The sequence below is a fragment of the Dromiciops gliroides genome, chromosome 3 (genome assembly GCF_019393635.1).
Source record: "Dromiciops gliroides isolate mDroGli1 chromosome 3, mDroGli1.pri, whole genome shotgun sequence".
Classification (NCBI taxonomy): Eukaryota; Metazoa; Chordata; class Mammalia; order Microbiotheria; family Microbiotheriidae; genus Dromiciops; species Dromiciops gliroides.
Genome location: NC_057863.1, coordinates 31,342,971 through 31,358,039, shown reverse-complemented (window position 1 = coordinate 31,358,039; position 15,069 = coordinate 31,342,971). Strand labels below are relative to the sequence as shown.

The window sequence follows — 15,069 nt, the reverse complement described above, 5'->3', positions numbered from 1 at the left end:
CCTTCCCACTAACTGCCAAACAGTTAAGAGAACCGGCTGGCCAGGGGGTTAATCCTGAAGGATTTCCTCTTTAAGAACATAAGCACAAATCCTGACTGTCTCAGCTGTAATGTCTTTTTTTAAATTTGAAAGTCGGAAAGTACTTTAAAAAGGAACAAAATAAAACCCACAAGTTTTTGAATGTGAAGATAAGGTCTGTGGTCTCTTCTTGGGGAAGAGAAGCAGAATCCCTAGTTTCTTATTACGCCCCTTCATAAAGTCTACGTTTCAGCCAAACTGGAGGAACTCAATTTGATACCTCGGGTCTCACTGTGCCTAGCACATCCTCCCTCCTGAGCTCTGTTCCTGAGAATCCTCCTCCACTGTCAAGGTTTATAGCTCAGGTGCCACCCCCTCCAGGAAGCCTTCTCTGATCATCCCCCAAGTTAGCTCTGCCTTCCTCCCCCAGCAGAGGTTCTAAGTCAGACTTCACCAGCCCCAACACAATTCAGAATCAGCAGGAAGGGAACCCCAAGCTACAGTTACCACAAACCCCCTTCCACCTTCCTTCCTGGCCTCTCCTATGGTATATGAATGTTTCCTTATATTCACTGACCTATCTGTTCAGCCATTCACTTTTTTTGGGGGGGGGCGGGGCAATGGGGGTTAAGTGACTTGCCCAGGATCACACAGCTACTAAGTGTCAAGTGTCTGAGGCCAGATTTGAACTCAGGTCCTCCTGAATCCAAGGCTGGTGCTTTATCCACTGCGCCACCTAGCTGCCCCCAGCCATTCACTTTTAAAGTTCCAAAGTGTTTTTATATCTATTACTTCAGTCTTTTCTTTAACTCGTAGTTATTTGCATGTTGTCTCCTCTATTCGAATGTGAACTCCTTATGAACATGGACTGTGGATTTGTATTTCTTCATATCCCCAAGGCTTACCAAATAGTAAGCATTTTATATATATATATATATATATATATATATATATATACACACACACACACACACATACACACACACACACATATACATATACATATATATATGCTTGTAGACTGACTAACCTAATCCAGTGCTTCTACATCCAGCAGGTGCCTAATAATAAATGATGTTTGAATTGAATTTAACATCGCCTGATGACGTGACTCTATCTCCCTTCTTTATTAGCGCTACAGAACATGGGTTCTCAAAGTGTGGTCTAGAGGCCCCTGGAGATCCTCAAAATGCTTTCAGGGCATCCGGGAAGTCAAAACTATTTTAATACTAATACAAAGACATGCTTTGCCCTTTTCACTCTAATCTCTGCCAGCTAGAAGACCAAACAGAATTATAATTTTGCTTTACAAATGAACAAATCTACAGACATGGCTGGACTTGCTACTTTGCTTTCATTTTTCCATATCAGCTTCAAAGGAGACCTTTCATGTGAACATTTGGCAACAAAAACAAGAAGTGATGAAATAAATATTCAGTGTTGAATGTCTTTTTGAATCTTGTGGTTTATCCCGGAACAACTGTGCTGACATTTGCACCAATGGTGCAAAACCAGTATTCAGCTTTGAAAAAACAAAAAACAAATGCCCCTCTTCTCAATGCATTTTGTTTTTCCTAAAATACGTTAGATGTGTTGATGTAATAGGTTTATTACTGTTATTTTCTTAATGATCAATTTGCCTCAATAGATAAGCACTTAAAGGATATGAACAAACAATTCTCAAAAGCAGAATTGTAAAGTATTCACAACCATATGAAAGCATATCCAATCAGTAATAACAAGAGAAATGCAAATCATAACAACGCCAGGGTGAATTTTCACCCCACATCCAACAAATTGGCAAAGGTAACAAAAAATAGCAAGTTGATATTGGAGGGTGATAGGCACACTAATACACTGTTAGTGGAGCTGAGAGATTGGTATAACCCTTCTGGAAAGTGATTTGAAATTATGTAAATAAAGTGACTAAAATGTCCATGCCCTTTGATTCAGAGGCTTCATTACTGGGCTCCAAGGAAGCGTCAATAAGAAGAAAGTCCCCCCAAAATTAAAAATAGGTATAGCGGTAGATCAATGGAATAGGCTAGGCTCAGGAAATGCAGTAGTAAATGACACTAGTAATGTAGTGTTTGATAAACCCAAAGACTCCAGCTTCTGGGATAGGAACTCAGTATTTGACAAAAACTGCTGGGAAAACTGGAAGATAGTATGGCAGAAATTAGGCTTAGACCAACATCTTACACCTTATACTAAAATAAGGTCAAAATGGATACATGATTTAGACATAAGAGGTGATACCATAGGTAAATTAGGAGAGAAAGGAATAGTGTACCTATCAGATCTTTGGAAAGGAGAACAGTTTTTGACCAAACATGAGATAGAGTATATTATAAAATGCAAAGTGGATGACTTTGATTATATTAAATTAAAAAATTTTTGTACAAACAGAAGCAATGCATCCAAAATTAGAAGGGAGGCAGAAAGCTGGGAAACAATTTTTGAGGCCAGTGCTTCTGATAAAGGCCTCATCTCTAAAATATATAGGGAATTAAATCAAATTTATAAGAATCCAAGTCATTCCCCAATTGAGAAATGGTCAAAGGATATGAACAGGCAGTTTTCTGATGAAGAAACCAAAGCTATCTATTCCCATATGAAAAAATGCTCTAAATCTCTAATGATTAGAGAGATGCAAATTAAAACAACTCTGAGGTACCACCTGACACCTATCAGATTGGCTAAAATGACAAAAAAGGAAGATAATAAATGTTGGAGAGGCTGTGGGAAAATTGGAACACTAATGCATTGTTGGTGGAGCTGTGAGCTGATCCAACCATTCTGGAGAGCAATTTGGAATTATGCCCAAAGGGCGATAAAGCTGTGCATACCCTTTGACCCAGCAATCCCACTTTTAGGTCTTTTGCCCAAAGAAATCATGGAAGGGGGAAAGGGACCCACATGTACAAAAATATTTATAGCTGCTCTTTACGTGGTAGCAAGGAATTGGAAGTTGAGGGGGTGCCCATCAATTGGGGAATGGCTGGACAAGTTGTGGTATATGAATACAATGGAATACTATTGTGCTGTAAGAAATGATGAGCAGGAAGAGTTCAGAGAAACCTGGAGGGTCTTACGTGAGCTGATGATGAGTGAGATGAGCAGAACCAGAAGAACATTGTACACAGTATCATCAACATTGAGTGTTGACCTACTGTGATGGACTATATTCTTCTCACCAATGCAATGGTACAGAAGAGTTCCAGGGAACTCATGATAGAAGAGGATCTCCAAATCCAAGAAAAAAAAAGAAAGAAAGAACTGTGGAGTATAGATGCTGATTGAACCATATTATTTCTTTTGTTTTGGGTGCTGTTGTTTTTTTTTTCTATTTTGAGGTTTTGCATCACTGCTCTGATTCTTTCTCTTGTAACAGGATTAATGCAGAAATAGGATTAATGTTATTATGTGTATATATATGTGTGTGTATATATATATCTATATGTATATGTATAGATATATATAGATATAACCTATATCAGATTACCTGCTGTCTAGGGGAGGGGGGAGGGAGGGGAGGGAGGGAGGGAGAAAAATCTGAAATTGTAAAGCATGTATAAACAAAAGTTGAGAACTATCTTTACATGTAACGGAAAAATAAATTAACTTTGGTGTAAAAAAAAAAAAAAAAATAGGTATAGCAACATTTTTTTGTGATAGCCAAGAACTGGAAACAAAGTTGATGCCCATTGATTGGAGAACGGATAAACAAATGGTGGTATGGGAATATGATGGAATATTACTGTACTATAAGAAGTGATGCGTGTGATGAACACAGAGAATGGAAAGATCTATATGAACTGATGCAGAGTGAAGTCACAGAACCAACACAGTAACTACGACAGTGTGAATGGAAAGAACAACTACAAACCAAAAAATTGAAAGTAAATGTAACAGAATTCTAAGAGTCAAGTGGGACTTGAGGGAGAGATATGAGAAGACAGCCCCAACCTACCCCTTCTTGAAGGTGGGAGGGCCACAGGGGTTACAGATTGCACCTTTCGATGTACTGATTGGTTTTCCTGATATTTTCCTCTTTTGTCTTTAAAAATTGCTATTTTTAGGGGCAGCTAGGTGGCACAGAGGATAGAGCACATGCCCTGAATTCAAGAGGACCTGAGTTCAAATCCAGCCTCAGACCTTTGACACTAGCTGTGTGACCCTGGGCAAGCCACTTGACCCCAATTGCCCAGCAAAAAAAAAAAAAAAAGATCTTTACAACGAAAAATTACTATTTTTTTTAATGGAATGGCTCTCTGGGAGGGGGAAAACTATGACGATGTAAAAAAATCAAACAAACCCAAAAGGCACAAATGATCAGTCTTAATTTCTAATACAGTAAATAGTGATAGACATAACCCACATAAACACAAGTTCTTTGGGGTTCTTAATAATGTGAAGAGTGTCAAGAGGTCCTGAGACTACAAAGTTTGAGGACAGAACAAGGAGAAATGGGTAGAACCAAGCAAAGCTTAATGCTAGAAAAATAAGCCTAGCTCTCCAAAAGGGGAATGTGCAGCCTCAGTGAGGAGGGAGGGAGTTCCCCTACCCAGGGACCTTAAAAACAAAGGCTGCGAGACAGACCACTTGGTCGGGCAGCTGGAGAGATTTTTATTCCCGCTATCTTTTGGAACAGAGATGGTCACTGTGGTCCCTTCCAGCACTCATACAAATGTGGTGGTGGTGATGGGGGCTAGTGATGGGGGAATGTACGTTCTCAGGACATACTTTTACATTAAGAACATTTTCTCCATCACTTACTCTACTCACTTTCCTCATCTATAAAATGAGGACAATGATAGCCCTACTTCCCAGAGTCATCGAGAGGATAAAATGAAATAATATGCAAACTTTAAAGTGTTATACAGATGTTGGCTATTATCATTAATAGTAATTAATAACAATTCATTGAAATAATGAATCATTCTAAGACCTGACTTCTTACAGCTCCAGTCGTCTGTCTCCACCCTGACTTTGAGCCACACACTAGCCTATTTTAGCTCTGGTCCTAACTCTGGACTAGCCCATTCCAAAGACGCTGGACTCTGAAATACCTCCTCCCTTTGCCCACAATTCCTTGACCTCTCCCAATTTTCCCCGGTCTCTCCCCTCCATTCTGGCTTCGCTGAAATCCCAAGTAAATCATTACAGTGGCAGACAATAGGGAGGGCTTGACCCCAGTGTCGGTCACTGTAAAGATTCACCTGGACAAAGAATGGTGGCTGGAATCCCTCGTCCCCCATCTGTCGCTAGTCCGAGGTGGCCCCTGGGATTTCTCAGACCCCTCCTCCCAAGCTGCTGAGCAAAGCTCAAAGGTCATGGGGCCATGACCCACCCACTACAGATAGAGATGGATCCCTCATCTGGGCCGGCCTGGCCCCTCTCAGAAATCTTTCCATTCATCGATTCTCAAATTCAGCCTTGAGGGCCGACTCCAGATCTGTTCTCCTCTCTAGCCCCACATCGTCCAGCCTCATTCTTCACTGATTCCAAGCCTCAGTTTCTCCCGTGTGACTCCTTAAATGTTTTTTAGTGTTTTCACCCCCTCCTTCTTCCCTTCATCCTGCAGCAGGATGAAGCCTCCTTGGGTCTTGCCAAGGATAATCCGTCTACTTTTGTTTGCCCTTGTTCCCCTTCCCCTCCAGGCCTTCCATGAATCATCCCTGTCCTCATCTTCTCTTGAATCTTCAGTGGCCTGTTCTTATCCACCTAGAAATAGGCTCCAGTATTAAAAAAAAATCCTTGAAGTTTTGACTCCAAGTTCTAGTCCCATCTCTCACCTCCCTTTTACCATAAAATGTCTTGAAAAGAGTCTACACCCAAGGCCTCCACGTCCCTCACCACCTTTGTCAAGCCCGGCTTTTCCTTTTCCCTGCAAGAGTGTAAGCTCTCCAAAGCCAGGGCTGCCCTTGTTCTCACCTTTAGGTCCCCAGTAGCTAATGCACGGCTTGGCACGAGACCGATAGGCGCTTTATAAATATTTGTTGATGAATCAGTCATTAATAGTCACTCCATTAATCACCAAATCAAAAGCCCTCTTTTCAGCCTAAGTCTCCCTTGACTTCTTGGGACACGATCAATACTAGTCACCCCACACCACCTGCCTTGGTTCTTTTTCTGCCTCTCTAACTTCTCCCCATCTGTTTCTTTATCCCCTTCACCACCACCACCACCACAGCAACAACGACTCAGTGTTTTCCAAGGTTCTGGCCTCCGTCCTTGTCTTTCTTAATACCCTCCTCCTTGATGATTTTGTCCACTTTCACAGCTTCACCGACCCTTTGCAGAGGATTCCATCTCTATCTCCTTATCTGACCTTCAGACTCACCCTTCAAACTGTCAGGGGGGCTTACATCTCCAGCCCCACACCCAAAGCCAAACTCACCATCTCTCTGTCTAAGCCAGCTCACACATGCTTGGCCCCCCTCGCCCCCAGCCCAGCCCTCTGTGTTCAGACCTTGGTGCTCTCTCTGATGTTTCCTTGTAATACTAGTATCTTATTTATATTAATATATTCCATACAATATATAGACAAACCAAATAGATTATGTCATATATATTATACATGGTTTTACACTGAACATATCATATCACATATAATATATTCATTTTATGTTATGTTACCTATAAAATCTATACACTATTCCATTCACTGCGTAACCTACATGTCATATGTGTGATAGATTGTACTTCATACACTGTGTGTATGTATAAGCATGCGCATGCATGTCCATTCCTACTATCCCAGGCCCTGGGGCTAGCGCTGAGGGGAGAAATCATTGTGCTGACGAGGGTGCCTTCCTCACCGCCACTAGCAACAACTGCTGACTAACTGCCCCAAAGAGACAGATCCCAGGGGTCCTGGGCATGTCAGCACCCTCCAGGCCACAGGGAAGCACTTCCTACAGAGAAATGGCTGACCATCCCCACCAAATGCCGACCCGTTGTGTGTGTGTGTGTGTGTGTGTGTGTGTAGGGGCGACCACCCCCTTGAGCACCATCTCCCTTCAGACTCTGATGGGGACGGCCCAGGACCCTGAACCCAAGGCCTTTAGGGAAGGCAAGGTTTCCAGCCCAGTGCCCTCAGCCGGCTCCTTCTTGCAGGGGCTACAGTCCCAGCCAATGAAAGTTCTCGTCATCAATGTCCTTAGTGCTACCAAAAGGTCCAGCATCACCGACGACGGGTGGGATTTTATCAGTGGCAATGACAGGAAAGCAGAGGCGTGACCCCCGGCTCTGCTGCGGGGCCCCTTCCATTGGACTTGGCACTGAAACCTTCCATCTTCTCTTACCCATCAGAATGTGTTTCCCAAGAGCAGGGGCTGTCTGTTAACTTTTCCATGTGTGTTCCCTGGGCTTTGTACCCTGTAAAAGTACTTAAAGCTCATTACATATAATATCCCATTTCATCCTCACAACAACCCTGGGAGGCAGGTGCTATTATTTCCCCTGGTTTACAGATAAGGAAACTGAGGCAACCTTGCCCAGGGTCATACAGTAAATGTGCCAGGTAGGATTTGAATTCAGGTGTTGACACCAAGTTCAAAGATATATAGACAGATAGTGCACAGATCATGGGGACTGGAGCCAGAGACCTGAGTTCAAATCAAGCCATGCATCTTGGGCAAGATACAACCTTTGTAATACTCAGTTTCCTCCAGTGTAAAGTGGGCATAATAATTACACCTGCCTCCCAGGGTTGCTGTGAGGATCAAGTAAGAAAATATTTGTAAAGAGCTTATCAGAGACCCTGGCATACAGCAGGTCCTATATAGATGCTGGCTATGATCATCATGTTTCATAGTACGATAATAGTGCACGATGTGCTATTCATCCCTCCCATGTGACTAGTTACCAAACTCTGCATGCCCCCCATGCAATACCCCTGGTACCCGCTCTAGTCTCCGGCACAGGTCTGTGTTACTGCCTACAATAGCTTCCCGACTGGTCTCCCTGCTTCCGCTCACTCCTCATCGAAGGCAGCTTTCAAACGGATGCCGAGTTTGGCTGGATCACGGAATGCCAGAAGTGGCACTCTCTGAGTGCTGGGAAGCTGGGTCAGGGCCGCGTTACAAAGGGCTTTAAAAGTCAAACAAGCGGCAATAGAGCCACTCTCTGACCTTATCCTGAGAAGGGGAGACCTGACGTGGGGAGCACTGCCACCAATGAGAAATAATTCAAGGGGGCAGCTAGGTGACGCAGCGGATAAAGCACCGGCCCTGGACTCAGGAGGTCCTGAGTTCAAATCCGGCCTTAGACACTTGACACTAGCTGTGTGACCCTGGGCAAGTCACTTAACCCTCACTGCCTCGCAAAAAAACAAAAACAAAACAAAGAATTCAAAATCTTCTCTCCATGCTTTGAAGCTTTGCTCTTTATGAAGTCTTCCTTGATCAATCAGTCCATATGCCTTTTTCAGTACTTCCCATGTCCCAGGCACCAAAGGGGCCCAAAGATAAAGTGAAGCATTTCCTGCCCTGGAAGAACTTACATTCCAAAGGAGATAACATGGGAGGTAGTTTGGGGAGGGGTTGCACCAGCAGCTGGGGAGACCAGAGAAAGCTTAATGAAGAAGGCGGGGCTCGAAGGTAACCCGAGGCAAAGGAGACAAGGGAGGGCATGCTGGGTACCAAGGATGGCCACCACGAAGCCTGGGAACCACAATGGGAGCCATGTATGAAAGATGCAAGAGTCAGGTAAAGGATGCTGTTTTATCTCGGCGTTAATAAAGAGCGAGGTTTCATTGAGCGGGGTTGGCATGCTGGGGCCTGTGCTTCAGGAAAAGCAGGGGTCCTTAGCTAAGAGGTGATGAAGGGTGCGTATGTGAAGGGACGAGAGGACATAGCCAAGAAATAGAAAAGGCGACATCTCGCAGCTGAGGCACACGAGGAGAGACAGAGGGGGACGTCCTGGGTGACAACGAACAACTAGAACGCTGATGGTGCATTCAACAGCAACAGGCTAGCTTGGAAAAGGGTGGGTAACGGGGGAGGGATGGTGAGCTCTGCCTCGGACATCTGAGCTTGAGATGTCTGGATTAACCGGTTGGAAATGTCCAATCGGTGATGGGGGGAAGGGGAGAGTAACAAAGACTGGAGAAGGTGATAAAATCCTGAGGAGGTCACTGAGGGAAAGGGTGGAGGAACGTGCTGGAACCAGCTCATATGGGATCCTGAGAGCCCACTGAGGTTACACCTTGAAAGTCTGCCAACACTCCAAATCAGGGCCCGATTGATTGATTTGGTTGCTCAATATTTAGCAGCATACCCTTGGAGGAAGAAAGAGGGCCTAAAAGAGAGGTGTGGGGGACACCGGCACTTGGGGAGTGTGACGTAAATGGAGAATGAGTAGGGAGCAGGATCAGGAACGCCCAGGGTGCCCTGGGGTCATACAGCTAAGTGTCTGAAGCTGCAGCTGAACTCAGGTCTTCCTGACTCCAGCCATGGGCTCACCGGTGTGGATAAACCCTCCCTTGTCACACTCTATTAGTCACTTGTGTTCCAGCCTTAGGAATAATTAGCATTGCCCCGTAGCCACCCCCTGATGCAGCTAAAGAAGCCTGCTCACAGTTCCTCTGATAGGACCCTCCATCTCCCATCTCTGGGCTATTTTCATAGAATGCCCCCAGGCCTGAAATGTTCTCTCTCTACTTCCCACTCTTTCAATCTCCCCCATGTCCCTCCTCCCACCTGAAGCCCATCCTGACGCCCCACCCGCTTGTTCCCCCTGCCCCAAATTACCGTGTATTTATTTCATGTATGTACATGCATGTTGTCTCTAACATGAAATGTAGGCTCCCTGAGAGCAGGTCCTGTTTGCTTAGAGACAGCTAGGCAGGGAGGACCCAACTTCAAATCCAACCTCAGACACTGACTGGGCGTTTGATCTTTGACAAGTCACTAACCAGTTGGCCTCAATTTCCTCTCCTATAAAATGAGGGGGAAGGGAAAGAAATAACCGTTTATCAAGCACCTACTATGTGCCAGTCACGCTTGACCCTTGAAACAAACTCAAGGAGGTGGGTCCTGTTCTCATTCTCATTTTACAGTTGAAGAAACTTGGGCAAACAGAGAAAGCCAATAAGGCCTTGCTTTTGGACATCTAACAATATCAGCTGGCTATTCTGACTGTCTAATTAACAAATCAACCTCGTTTAGCTTCTTTAAACTGTTTCACTGGACTCACACAGTGGCTCAGCCTAGTTTTACGGGGGAGCTTGTTACTCTCAACAGGTTCAGAATTTCTAGACCAAAGCAAGGCAACCAATGGCTGTGTATATATGGTCCATAGGTCACCCTCCTTGGCACAGGTGAAATTACATTACAAAAGTAGATTGACACGACAGGGTAAGAATGAAAAGAACCACTGACCTAAAGTCAGTTCAGATGTTATCTTTTGTGTAAGCCATTTAAGCTACGGGAGCCTCAGTTTCCTGATCTGTGAAATGGGGATAATAACAATAATGATTATGACACCTACGATTCTCCTTAGTGAGAGCGGTATGATCATCTCAACTTGGTTCAATGAAGATTTATTAAGGGCCATGGTGTGCAGGCTCTGGGAATAGAAATAAGAATTGGAGGTGTAATTCCATGTTATAAAAAACTCTCCCTCTGCGATGTGAGTCAGCATCTTCTCTCTCCGACTGTTCTAATAGTTAACAATTAAAGCCTTAAGCCTCAGTAATGAGAGCAGGAGAAAACGTAACATCCCTAGTCTCTAGATGGAAGTCCATTTATTGTAATTGTGTAAAACGGCTATTAGCCAGCAATGCCCCAGAGAGCCTAATTCTACCCTGCCTAGGCTGCTGATGATAAACAGCAATTCATCTCCTCTTGAAACAACACCTTAGGACATAAATGAGGGGAAAGGTAGTGCAGGCCAAACAGGTAACTCCAAATGTCACGTTCCTGAGGAAAAATGGGATGCCAAGTACAGAAAGGAAACGGACGGAGACCAGGATAATATTCTGCAGAAGTCACATTGCAATCACTCTTCATAGTGAGGAAATCAGTAGAAATGAAGCAGGAGACCTCAGAACAGAAAGAAGCAGGGAAAGGGGGAAGGAAACAGCTTGGCAAGGTCATACTTTTTCAATTGTTCTCCTCCCCTGTTAACAGGGGTGTGTCTCTAGCAGAGGGAGGAGAGACAGAGATTAGTGAATTGGAAGGGAAGGCCATCGATAAATAGAGCAGATGTAAGAAATTAAAGTTCTCAATAAACATTTCTTTAAAGCGTGATGAGAGACTCAGCTAAACGGCTCGTTTTTTTTTTTTTGGTGAGGCAATTGGGGTTAAGTGATTTGCCCAGGGTCATACAGCTAGTAAGTATTAAGTGTCTGAGGCCGAATTTGAACTCAGGTCCTCCTGACTCCAGGGCCAGTGCTCTGTCCACTGCGCCACTTAGCTGCCCCTGTAGAATGCATTTTTACTGTCATGAAAGGCCTCTATCACACCGAGTGGACCTTCTTACTTGGCCACTAAGCTCTGGTGGTTCTCTGGGAGGATATGGAAATCATAGATCTTCAAGCACAGGAAACAAAATTACTTGGTTAAGATGTGGACAACGTTATTTTGCCTTTTCATCATCAAGGAATTGACTATCAAGTAAAACACTGAAATATACCCCCCAACCCCCTCCAGCTGCATCCAATACAAAGCAAACTTATTCTGCTCTGGATTCAAATTCTACCTCTGATGTCACTCCCTTTGTCAGGGCTCCCCATTGAGTCCTCTCTGCAGTGGTGAAGGGAGTTCTCACACTGGAACATCCTCAGAGCTAAACAATGAATGAATAAATGAATGAATGGGCAAATGTCATCCTCCAGCTGCTCCCTCCCCCATTACTAACCACTGGCCACTGAGGTTTCGTCCTGATTTTTCTACACTTCAGTCAAAGCACCCCTTAGGGAAATGATTGCAAGTCAAATGGGAATGTTTTGGGGTTAATTTTGTACAGTCTTGTAAATGTACAGGTTGTCTGCAGGTGATAGAATTGACAGAATGCCAGCTTCCGGAGGGTTCGGGACACTCATTGTTGTCTCTGCATCCCCAGTCCAGTGTCTAGCTCTTACACATGATCCTCGGTGTCTGCGTGGTTACAAAAAAGCGTAACATGACTGACTCACAATCTCTGGACACGGTTAGCTGTCTACCAGTCTAGAGAAGGCTGCCCAGGGCATCACATGAGCTTGTTTTCTCTTTAAAGCAAGGGCGCAATCAGTCAACAAACCGGGGCAAAAGACAGTTCCTGCCCCTCAAGGAACTTACAGTTTAATTGGGGGAGGAGACAACATGGCAACAAATATACACGAAGCAAGCGACACACGAGATAAATAGGAAATCATTAACAGCGGGAGACCAAGCTCCAAGAACTCTGTGCCCCTCTGAGGGTCTCCCACACTGGAGATGCTGCTTCAGCCAGCATTAATACACCTCTCGTGCCCACCTTTTCTTCCCTAGCTCTTAAGCCAGAACAAGAGAACAATTAGGAAAGTTGGCTAGCAACCCCCCCCCCAAAAAAAACCAACAACAACCCCCTGAACATCTAGCAGGAAAACCGCACTAGGAGCCTGCAGCTGTACACCCAAAGACAGAACAATGGCGTGGTTAACTAGAAAGTGCAGATAACCAAAGAGTGGAGGAGGAGTTTAAAAAATTCTGCTTCCTGGCCACTCCATGTGTACATTCGCTCTGACCCCAGAAGCTGACCCAACTTCAGCCGCTGGAGCGCCTCCACCCTTGGTGTTCCTACCAACGGGCAGAAATAAGCCCTTCCTTCCTGGGGGCAGAAGTCTGGCATTTTCTCCTGTATTAAAATATCTAACTAATGAACCCGGATACCTCCACGGGGAAGGGAGCTTGGGTACGTTCAGTAATCCAGGTGAAATAAGTGGGTGAGGCTGGGCCAAGACGAGCGTCCCCCAGTATGGCTCAGGAAGCACGGGGTGATCCGGGCACGCTGCTGGGAAGGCCTGAGGGCAGCCCATCCAGGGATTTGGCAGGGGGCCCCAGCTTCTGCCGGATCCCGAGTGTCCCACAGCTGTCCATGCTGGGAGAACCCCTTACAGACCTCAGGGCTGGAAGGGGTCTCAGGGTCTCTCTCAGCCCGCGGCTGATGGGAGAATGCCCACCCCCCCCCCTGCCGGAACGTCAGGGCTGAGCCGGACCCGGTGCATTCCGGAGCGAGTCTCCTCTACGACACCCCCAAATCACCACCCGGCTCCAGACATCTTTTTAAAGCACCAGTGAAACCCCTCAGGGCGCAGGCTCCTCGGGGTGGGTCTACCCTTGAGAGCGGAGGAGGAGGGTGACGGCTTGGGTCCGCCGATCGCCCAGGCTCCGGGCTCCCCTCCCCCACGGCCCGTAGCTCCCCCACATCATTTGCAAAGCCCTGAAACGTGAAGCCCCGGCCAGGTAGCCGGCCTCCACCCTAGCTCGCTGCCTCCAGGGTCTAGGCGGCCTCTCCTGGAAAGGCGTGGCCAGCCGCCCCCTGGGCCCCCGACTGCCCCCGGGCAAACCAAAAGAGGCGGTGGGCTCCGAGGGCCGTGCCCTCCGTCCGCGCGCCAGACCGCTCCCCTCCGGGGAAGGGGCCGGGTTTGGTGGGGAAACCAGAGCAGGCTTGCGGCCAGGGGGGCTGCCCGGGCTGCGGAGGAGGGGGAGGCAGCAGGGGCGGAGAAGTTCTAAGAGGGGCTCGGAAAACAAAGCGGCAGCCGAGGTCCGGGCAACAGGTGCGGACGGCCCGGGCGCGCGGGAGAGGGCGGGCGCAGGGGCGCACGCGTGGGGGCGCACGCGTGGGGGGCCTCCCGAGCCCGCAGGAACCACGCACGAAGGGCGCGCGGCCAAGCCCCCCAGCCGGGCGCCGCGCCCAGCCTCCCCCACTCCATTTCGGGGCCGGCGTGGGGAGATTCCAGGGCCCCTCGTGGCTGCCTCTCTGGGGTCCGGGGAACGGTTGGCCGCTGCCCCCCAGCCCGCGCCCTCGGGCCCTGCCCCGGACTCCCGCCGCAAGCCGGCCTCGGGGTGCTGGGGGTGCGCCGACGGGACTCACCTCGGGAGAGCGAGCAAGCGTGGGAGCGCGCCGGGGAAGGGGGGGGGGCGTCCGTCCGAGAGCTCGTGGGAAGAAGAGAGGAAGGAGGGCCGTGGCGGCAGCCGGCGGGGTCGGGCACCTGGCGGCGCCAGGTGACCCCGGGGAGCCACGCCCGTCCAACCGCAGGGCCCTCCGCCCGCCGCTCCCCACCTTCGCCCCGCCCCGCGCGGCGTCCGACGAGGAAGTGCGCCCCGGAGCCGGAGCTCCGGGCTCCCTCGCACAGGGTGGGCTGAGCTGGGCGCCCCTCGCCCCGCCCACCCCGGGCCTAGGGCTGGGGGCCGTCAGGTGCACCCCAGGTGGACTGTCGGGCTCCGCCAGGGGGCGAGGGAACGCCTGTACCTAGGGATGGGGAGCACGGGCAGAGAGGCTTGGGTATCACTTTGCACGCGTCATCTCACTGGATCTTCCCAACCACCCGGCGAGGTGCGCTTAGGGGGCCTGGCCCCAGTTTACAGATGGGGAGACAAGCCTACCTGGCAGCCACCTGGGATGGGCGGCAGACCCAGAGCTACCCGTGGCATTGACTGGGGCACCAGCTTTCACACGTTCAGATCGTGTGTAGCCCCTCCTCCTTCCCAGCATCCCGGCCCCTCCCAGCATCCTCCTCCAGGCTCTCGGAAGCAGCCTTGGGAATATGAATAACCCAGCCCAGGCACCCCTGGGGAAGCAGGGCAGGGCAGAAGGGACGACCGAAAACAAAGCAAAGGGGCCTCCCAGGCCGGGAGGCTAAGGAGCTGGAGTCAGCTCTTACGGCTTGACAAACTGCAGATCCGAGCTTGATTTTGTTTGTTTGTTTTGCCTAGACTTGAGATGAGTGATGGAGAAAATGTTAATAAAGCATATTAAACTGAAAAGTGTGTTTTGCATCCTTTTTTTTGGTAGGGGGGGAGGGACCGGTTGTTAAACATTTACCAGCACATTGAGCTTAGCTTGCAGGTGTAAGGAGGA

General features: G+C 47.8%; 1 protein-coding gene across 2 annotated transcripts in view; it reads right to left on the bottom strand.

Annotated features, from left to right (window-relative positions):
* GPR160 (G protein-coupled receptor 160) overlaps nucleotides 1–14,208 on the bottom strand; it is a 28,228-nt gene extending 14,020 nt beyond the window's left edge. For both annotated transcript variants that reach the window (XR_006355729.1, XM_043996815.1), the window contains exon 1: nucleotides 14,083–14,208. The gene's annotated coding sequence lies outside the window, so the exon portion shown is untranslated. The remainder of the gene's footprint in view (nucleotides 1–14,082) is intronic.
* Between the last annotated feature and the right edge of the window lie 861 nt (nucleotides 14,209–15,069).